The 8,658-nt window shown below is 48.9% G+C and overlaps 1 protein-coding gene across 1 annotated transcript in view; it reads right to left on the minus strand.

The window, feature by feature from the left end:
- Positions 1–2,290, minus strand: part of TJP2 (tight junction protein 2) — a 145,769-nt gene extending 143,479 nt beyond the window's left edge. The window contains exon 1 of the mRNA XM_047830288.1: positions 2,060–2,290. The gene's annotated coding sequence lies outside the window, so the exon portion shown is untranslated. The remainder of the gene's footprint in view (positions 1–2,059) is intronic.
- Between the last annotated feature and the right edge of the window lie 6,368 nt (positions 2,291–8,658).

Genomic DNA, 8,658 nt, shown 5'->3' on the forward strand with positions numbered 1-8,658 from the left:
CTTTACATTCCTATTCAACCTTTTCTGTACCCTACAAAATATACCATTTAAAGTATCCATGGGGCGCCTGGGTGGCGCAGTCGGTTAAGCATCCGACTTCAGCCAGGTCACGATCTCGCGGTCCGTGAGTTCGAGCCCCACGTCAGGCTCTGGGCTGATGGCTCAGAGCCTGGAGCCTGTTTCCGATTCTGTGTCTCCCTCTCTCTCTGCCCCTTCCCCGTTCATGCTCTGTCTCTCTCTGTCCCAAAAATAAATAAACGTTGAAAAAAAAAATTAAAATAAAATAAAAATTAAAAAAATAAAATAAAGTATCCAGAAGTTCAGGGGCTGGGGAGAGGAGAGAAGGGAGTATTGTCTAATGGGTAGGGTTTCTGTTTGGGACCATGAAAAGGTTCTGGAAACGGAGAATAATGATGGCTGCACAACAATGTGAGCATACTTAATGCCGCTGAATTGTACGTGTGAAAACAGTTAAAATGGTGAATTTCGTGTTATGCATATTTTACCATAGTAGCAACAATCAAAGAATGAAAGTATCCAGAAACAAAAAATTCACAGCCGAGTATGCTAACCACACATCCAAATGTCCCTGAGGAGCCTGACTCTATGGATGGAGGAGGGGCTGTGGCCCATGCAACTTAATTGTCTTAGTTTGGCAGAATGAAGGTTCCAACGTAGGACTTGATGAAAATGTATGGAAGTGTACTGTAATTCACGTCTTCACATTGAACAGGCCATGCTTCTCAAACGTTATTATGGAAACGATCCCCTGGGCATCTTGAATCAGCAGGTCTGGGTCCACTTTTAACAGGCCTCCAGGTGATACAGCTACTGCCCTGAACCTCACTTCAACCAGCAAGGCCCAAGAGCGCTTCCGAGTAAAAACACCATCGCCCTGTCAGTCTGATGGTCATCTAGAACCACGGTCTCCTCACCAGGACATGAGGACGGTTGGTCGCACCTTTCAAGTGAATCGGTTAAGGACGTAGATTACCTACCACCCACCATTTGTAAAACTGCCTTGAGAATCTTGGCCAGAAAGCCTGACAGAGGGGGGCTTCCCAGGTGTATCCACCCATCTCGCGACTAGGAGTCTGCCACCCACGATAAGGGCAGTCGACAGAGGCAATTTCACAGAAAGCCTCCGGGCAGCCTTCAAAACTTAAAAATACCCTTCCCAAACTCGAAGAATGCCTGGAATTCGGTGGCCTTTATCCAACATAAAGATCTCCAACTCCGCTTTGACGGAGTTCCCTATAGAAGAGCCCTGCAGCCTGGAAAACTGACAACGCCCAGCAGGTTAACGTGAAGGGCGGGGGAACCCTCGAGGGCTCTGCGGCGCTAGGGGCACAGGTCGCGGCTCTGCGGGTAGCTCTGGCCCGCGGGCACCTCCGGGACTGTGCACTCCAGCTCTCGGTTGCGCGGGGTCTGCAAGCCCCGCAGCTGAGGCTCGACCGAGACTCCACTGGCAGTCCCCACCTGCTTGCAACTGACTAGCGCCTCCCTCGGCCTCCAGGCACCAGCTCCTGCCCCCCTACACGTACCGCAAACGCTGGTAACAGAAACTCAGAGGCCCTTTTAACCTGGTTAAAGAGAGGCTCAACAGAAAGTGAAACAGTCCCCATTCCTTGGTGAAGGCGCCAGGCCAGGTAGGAAAAAGACGGTGACTCCCAAGCACCTGTAGCCGCCTCGGGTGCGTACTCGAGCCCACTTGCCGACAGTCCCGCAAGAGAAACCCCACGATGCGCTATCGTCCCCGGCAGGACGGGGAGGCAAAAGTCCGCTAAGCACGCCCAGAGAGGAAACAATCAGGGCCCAGTAAAGTACACACCGAATCCACAGGGAGACCGGGGGGTGGGGGTGGGAATCAACTCGCTTGTACTCTCGCTGCCCCTCACCTCCGCCCGCACGCCGATCCAGGGCGCCAGCGCCCCGCCACACCCCGCAAACCCCTAGTTCGCCAGGCTGGGACTGGAGGGAGGCATCCCGGCGACGCCCGAGCCCAGGCGGCCGCGCGGCGGGCGCTCGGGGGCAGGGGAGGGAGGAGGAGGGTACTCGCCTGCGGGCTGGGGGTGGCCGCAGTCGGCGGGGTCCAGCGCGGGGCGAGGGTGGCTCCCGGGGCCGCGGGGGCGCGCTCCGACGCGGTGCGGGCGGCCGGGCGGGTGTCCGGTGCGCTGCCGGCGCTCGTAGCTGGCGGCGCCTGGCCGGAGTCGGAGTGCGGGACGCTGCCCGGGGAATGGGCGGGCACGAGTGGCCTCGGCCGCTGCTCCTGTGTACTATTGTGGATTCAAACTATTTCCTGTTTGGAGGTTTGGGAGAAAGAAAAAAAAAAAATCCAGGGTGGGGGCGGGGGAGTGGGCAGCAGAGAGCCAGAGAGCCGCGGCGCGGAGGGGAGGAGAGTGGGCAGAGGCTGTCACCTCCTTCCTGGAGTCCCCACGGGTGCCAGCTGCCCGAGCCAGGGGCAGGAAACGCAGCTTACTGCAGCTTTACTTTGGGGTGTAAGCAACGATTGCGGGGGGGGCTCTCACGCGCCACCCAGCGGTGGGGCAGGGGCTGCGGCCTCAGGAGCTACTAGTCCCTCCAGCCTGGGAATCCACTCCCCTGCCTCTTCCCTTCTACGCAAAACTGCCACTGAGCTTTCTTCCGGCCCTAGAGCAAAAGGGATTCGCTGTGCTGCTTTCTTGATTCGTTCTCTGGTCGGCTTTCTGATCCTCCCCGGGGGTGTGAGCTTGGAAGGGGTTAGCTACAGTACCCTTCAAAAGAGCACGGGAGGGATGGTTGTGCGCCATTATTGTAGGTGTTTGGTGGCGCGGGGGTCTTTGTTTCTGTTTGGGGGTGGAGTGGGGTGAGAGGCAGGTTGGTGATTTGGGTGGAAAGTTAACCTTTATGATCAGCTTCCGTTCCCCTCCCCCATGAACCTCGCCCTTAGCCGGGATCACAGGGTCTGAGGCCCCAATCCGGAAATACCGGTTCCTCCCGCTGGGACAATAGGTGTGGGGAGCATTAACCCGAGAGCCTGCTTAGTCACCACGGGAATGAATCCCGGCTCCGCCTGGAAGGCGAAAGCTTCGTAGTGCCTGAAAGTGGCAAGCAGGTGCTTCTTTCATTTAGTCATGTTAAAAACCCTGGGAAGGTAATGGGGAGTTATTGTTTAATGGGTGCAGATTTGATATGATGAAAAAGTTCTGAAGAGGGATAGTGGCATTGCTTGCACACGAGTATGAATTGTACTCAATGCCACTGAATTGTATGTTTAAAAATGGTTAAAATGGTCAATTTTATATTATGTGTTTTTTACCACACACACACACACACACACACACACACACACACACACACACAGAAAAACCTCGTGGGCTCCTTCTCACCCAAACCTCTACCAGGAGTAATGGAATGAATGACAGTGCTTCTTATCAAGTTCATTTAGTTTAGATTTCTGGGGGTACCTACTGATATGGGAAACAAAGGCAAAAGAAAAAAAAATTAAATTTCCTTACAACTTACAACCCATTGACAAGTCCTTGAGACAAGAATGACTTTCCTCTAGGAGCTCACCTGCCTCCATGTTGACACTTTGCTAAAGGCAAAAGGCAATCTTAGGGTAACATTATTCAGACACCCCCTCCGCCCCAGGGTCCTGTGAGTCTACTTTAAATGTATAGAAATTCCTTTGGAGACTTCCTTTATCTCTACCCCACAAATATATGTTAGCAATCATCCTTCAAGCATATGCCCCATGGATATACATCTGAAGGGTCTCACGAGTAAGGTTTTATTCAGACAATAATAAATGACCTTTTCCTAACAATAGCTAGCCCCCTCATTGTCCTGGAAACCTTCCAAAATTCCTTAGGGACATACGCTCTCCCTAACCTCCTCCAACTCGAAGTACATAATCAGTCACCCGGCACAACCCCAGTACAGCTTTTTCTGCCCACAAGTCCTGTCCCTGTACATTAATATAACCACCTTTTTGGGACACCTGGGTGACTCAGTAGGTTAAGCATCCAACTTGATCTTGGCTCAAGTCATGATCTCATAGTTCGTGAGTTTGAGCCTCGCGTTGGAATCGGTGCTAACAGTGAGGAGCCTGCTTGGAATTCTCTCTCCCTCTCTCTCTGCCCCCTGCTTGAGTACTCTCTCTTTCTCTCAAAATAAATGAATAAACTTTAAAAGAATAAAAAATAAATAAAACCACCTTTTTGCACCAAAGACTCCTAATTCTTACTTGGCCTTCAGTTCCAAACTGCATTTCCACATCGCCTATCAACAAGTTCTTTCTTTTCTTTTTTTTAAAGTTTTTTTTTATGTTTATTTATTTATTTTGAGAGAGAGAGATGGAGAATGAGCAGGGAAGAGGCACAGAGACAGAGAGAGAGAGAATCCCAAGCAGGCTCTGCACTGTCAGTGAAGAGCCCGACCCGGGGCTCTATCCCACGAACTGTGAGATCATGACCTGAGCGGAAATAAGCGTGGAATATCTTGTCAATGAAGAAAGCAAGGAAGCTATCGAAAACCAAGGTTCACATCGAATGGGATCCAGAGCCAACTTGTGGAAGCACCCACCGGCCAAAGTGTGATAAATTTTAAGCGTCAGTAAGAAACATACCTGCAATGAATTGAGACCTATCAAATACTTATATATCTATAAGTCATAATGATACTAAAAAACAAAAACAAAAAAAAACCTCTAACTGGTTACCTTTGCAGATGCAATAGAACTAATTCATTATTTTGAAAGCTGGTAAATTGTAAAAGAATTAACACATTTCACTTGCCTTTTTGTCTCACGTGTCTCTTACTCTAGTCACTGCAGCAGCAACAAGGTCCAGGTGGTCTCTATCCAGCTTCATGCAGGAACAACCTGAAAATAACCTCATCTCCTTCCTCCTACCCCAGTTCTTCTTTGTCAACGCCAGGGTGGGGATTCATGGAAACTATCCAGGTGCCCATGTTTCATTGTCTAACCTTTGATCAGCGATCAGCGAGGGCTAGAAGCTGATGTATCAATATTCCTTTCTTTCTCCCCCCAAGAGGAATTATCCTGAGACTCAGTAGGCATTGCTTCTCAGAAATTAAGTCACACAGATCAACCAATCAGGTGCCTGAAGCAGCAGCCTGCTGGGTGAATCTCCCTTTCGTTGGCTTTCTCTGCTTTCCCCACCCCTTACTTCTTTCTGTAGGATCACATTCCCCAATAAAGCCCATGTCTCAAGGCTCTTCCTTCTTGGAAATTCAGGCTAAAACAGGTACAGACTGTATCTCAGGATAACTAAATAGTTGATGAAGAGATTATTCTAGCCAACAAGTAAGGATTGAAAATTGCAACAAACACCAGCATTTTCCAAAACCCGAATAAAATAGTGGATCAGGGCAATAGTCATCGATGGCCACTAACATCACAGAGAAGGTCACCAGACATTGTGTGCCATCTGATGGAAATATACAACACCACAAATGACACATTCTTGCCAAACAAGAGCAAACCTGAGTCTGTACAAGTTTCTAGATCCAACTACCGGTTAAAAAGTATTTTTTTTTAGGAGCACCTGGGTGGCTCAGTCAGTTGGGCATCTGGCTTTGGCTCAGGTCGTGATTTCACGGTTTGCGGGTTTGAGCCCCGTGACAGGCTCTGTGCTGACCAAAAAAAAAATTTTTTTTAATGTTTATTTATTCTTGAGAGAGAGAGACAGAGTGTGAGCAGGAGAGGGGCAGAGAGAGAGAGAGAAACATAGAATCCGAAGCAAACTGTCAGCCCGACACGGGGCTCAAACTCAGAGACCGCAAGATGGTGACCTGAGCCAAAGCTGGACTGACTGAGCCTCCAACTACCAGTTTAAAAGAATTTCTAGAAGAGAGGAATACGTTAAACAACACTACTACAGGGTACAATCAACAAAATCCAGAATGTGAGAAACTCAAAAAGTCGAAGGATCCAATTTCCTCAACAACTGGCAAGTCCTTAAACATGGAGGGGGAAGAAACCTATAGATTCAAAGACTTAAGTGGTATCAATGAAATACAGTGTGTGTTTCTTGTTTGGGCCCTGATTCAAAATCACCAACCACTAAAAATTGATGAGGTATTTTTGGGGTAAACTTGATATTCCCTAACTTAGTAAAAACACGTTTTAATTACACGCCACTGATTTAATCTAGTATATGGGGTTGATGTTGGTACTACATGTGTTTGGGTGACCTATCATACACATACACATACACACACATACACACTAAAATACCTGTTTAATTTCCTTCCGTGTCTGAGCTGAAATGAACACTTGAAAGACTTGGATTTTGGATTTTCTTTGAATGTGTGCAGGTAGGGAAGAAAAGGACTCTGGCTGGCATAGCTGGTAACTGACATTATCTTGCCTTTTCCCACCCACTCTTTTCATTCTGGGTACATGCTGTATGTATTCCTTTGTCTGCGCTTTCCTGTAATCGGCAAAACAGCCTTTTCAGTAACTAATACACATTTCCACTCGAAAGACTACACATTGCAAAATCTGCTCAGAGAAATAAAGAGTCACCTCCCTGGGCCCCAGGGGCAGTACCGTGGAAAATGGGGCAAGAACTCTGGGTTCTGACTTGGAGCTCCGCAGCGGTTCCCTCCCTGCACTGGCCCCAAGGCAGTCCCATAGAAACCATCTTGCCTTTCTGGGAGACAAAGCCCTATTCTCTTGCCTCTCATGACTGGGAGCTCTTGTGTTCTGCGTCCAGAGGCTCTGAAATCAATACTGTGCTTCACCTGTGGGCTGGACGGGCAGGATGGGGAAGAGGTCAAATCACAGTCTAAAATGGGGCACTTGCCTTGGTAAGACAAGTGTTTCTATTCCTGGCAATAGGTGTGCCATGGAGCCCCAGGAAGAGTTTTGTTTCTAATCTTGACTTTGCTGCCTGTGTATGTTTGGCATTTTTGTCCAGTTTTACTGCAAAACAATTGACTTACATCACTGTACAAATTTAAAGTGCACAGCTTGGTAGTTTGATTTACACCTATTGTGAAATGATTGCCACAATAGGTCCAGCTAACCTCCATCACCCCATATAGATACAATTTTTTTTTAATTTTTTTTTTCAACGTTTATTTATTTTTGGGACAGAGAGAGACAGAGCATGAACGGGGGAGGGGCAGAGAGAGAGGGAGACACAGAATCAGAAACTGGCTCCAGGCTCTGAGCCATCAGCCCAGAGCCTGACGCGGGGCTCGAACTCCCGGACCGCGAGATCGTGACCTGGCTGAAGTCGGACGCTTAACCGACTGCGCCACCCAGGCGCCCCTACAATTTTTAAAAACAGAGAGAAAAAGGGTGCCCCTGGCTGGCTTAATTGGTGGAGCCTGCATGAGTTCAAGCCCCATGTGTAATTTACTTAAAAATTTTTTTTAAGTTAAAAACAATTTTTTAAATGTTTATTTATTTTTGAGAGAGAGAGAAGGAGAACATGAGAAGGGGAGGGGCAGAGAGAGAGAGAGAGGGAGAGAGAGAATCCTAAGCAGGCTCTGCAGAGTCCCATGAAAGGCTCCATCCCAGGACCGGGAGATCATGACCTAATCCAACATCAAGAGTCAGAGGCTGAACCGACTGAGCCATCCAGGGCCCCCACCCCTACCCCCAAATTTGTTTTAAAGAAAAAATGTTAGGGCCCCTAGGTGGCTCAGTCAGTTAAGCACCAGACTCTTGATTTCAGCTCAGGTCATGATCTCACGTGAGTTCAACCTCCACATCTGGCTCTGTGCTGCCTGCTTGGGATTCTCTGTCTCTCCCTCCCCTGCACTCGCTCTCTGTCTGGCTTTTTGGGGTACTGTTTTGAGTTCAATTAAAAGCAAAGTAAAATAAATGCATGGAATGAACTAGAAGAGCTTCCAGGTATCTTTTGGCTGACACTTGTAGGGATCCTAATGGGAAGGAGGAAGTCTGTCTTGGTGGGACCTAGTGGTGGGACTCACGGGGCCCTGGAGTGTCCCGCACATTGAACGAAGCAGCTGCAGCTCTCAGAAACACCCTGGCCACAGGTGCATGGGCCACGTGGCCACTGAGTGCTCTCTCAACACTCCTTATCCCAGCCTCACCCCCAGTCACACCTGTCTGGTCTAAACACAGGGCTGCTCCTGGGTCTGGAGAAGTCCCAGGTCCCTCCTCCATGGGGCAAGGCAGGCAGCAGCCCCACCTTCTCCCCAAGCAGAGGCAGAAATGGGGCAGGTAAATGCCTCCCGTATAGCTACAAGTCGGGGTATTGAGAAGACAGGCAAAAGGAGTAACCAAAGACCAATCCCTTCTCCATGCTGAGCAATCCCTGCAACAGTTACCTTGAGCCCCTTTAACTTTATAGTCCACTCTATTTTGGCATGATATTTTATTTTATTTTTAAACGTTTATTTTTGAGAGACAGAACGAGCATGAGGGAGGGGCAAAGAGAATGGGGGACAGAGGATCTGAGAGGGCTCTGTGCTGACAGCAGACAGCCCTCTGCGGGGCTCGAACTCACAAACCGTGAGATCATGACCTGAGCTGAAGTCAGACGCTTAACCGACTGAGCCACCCAGACGCCCCTGGAATGATATTTTAAGTCCTTCCTAAACTCTCTTGAGAGGCAGGGGTTACCTCTAGATACTTTCTGTGGCCAAAGCTTTGGGAACTGTTTCTAAAAAAATAGC

The sequence above is a fragment of the Prionailurus viverrinus genome, chromosome D4 (assembly GCF_022837055.1).
Source record: "Prionailurus viverrinus isolate Anna chromosome D4, UM_Priviv_1.0, whole genome shotgun sequence".
In the NCBI taxonomy this organism is placed as follows: Eukaryota; Metazoa; Chordata; class Mammalia; order Carnivora; family Felidae; genus Prionailurus; species Prionailurus viverrinus.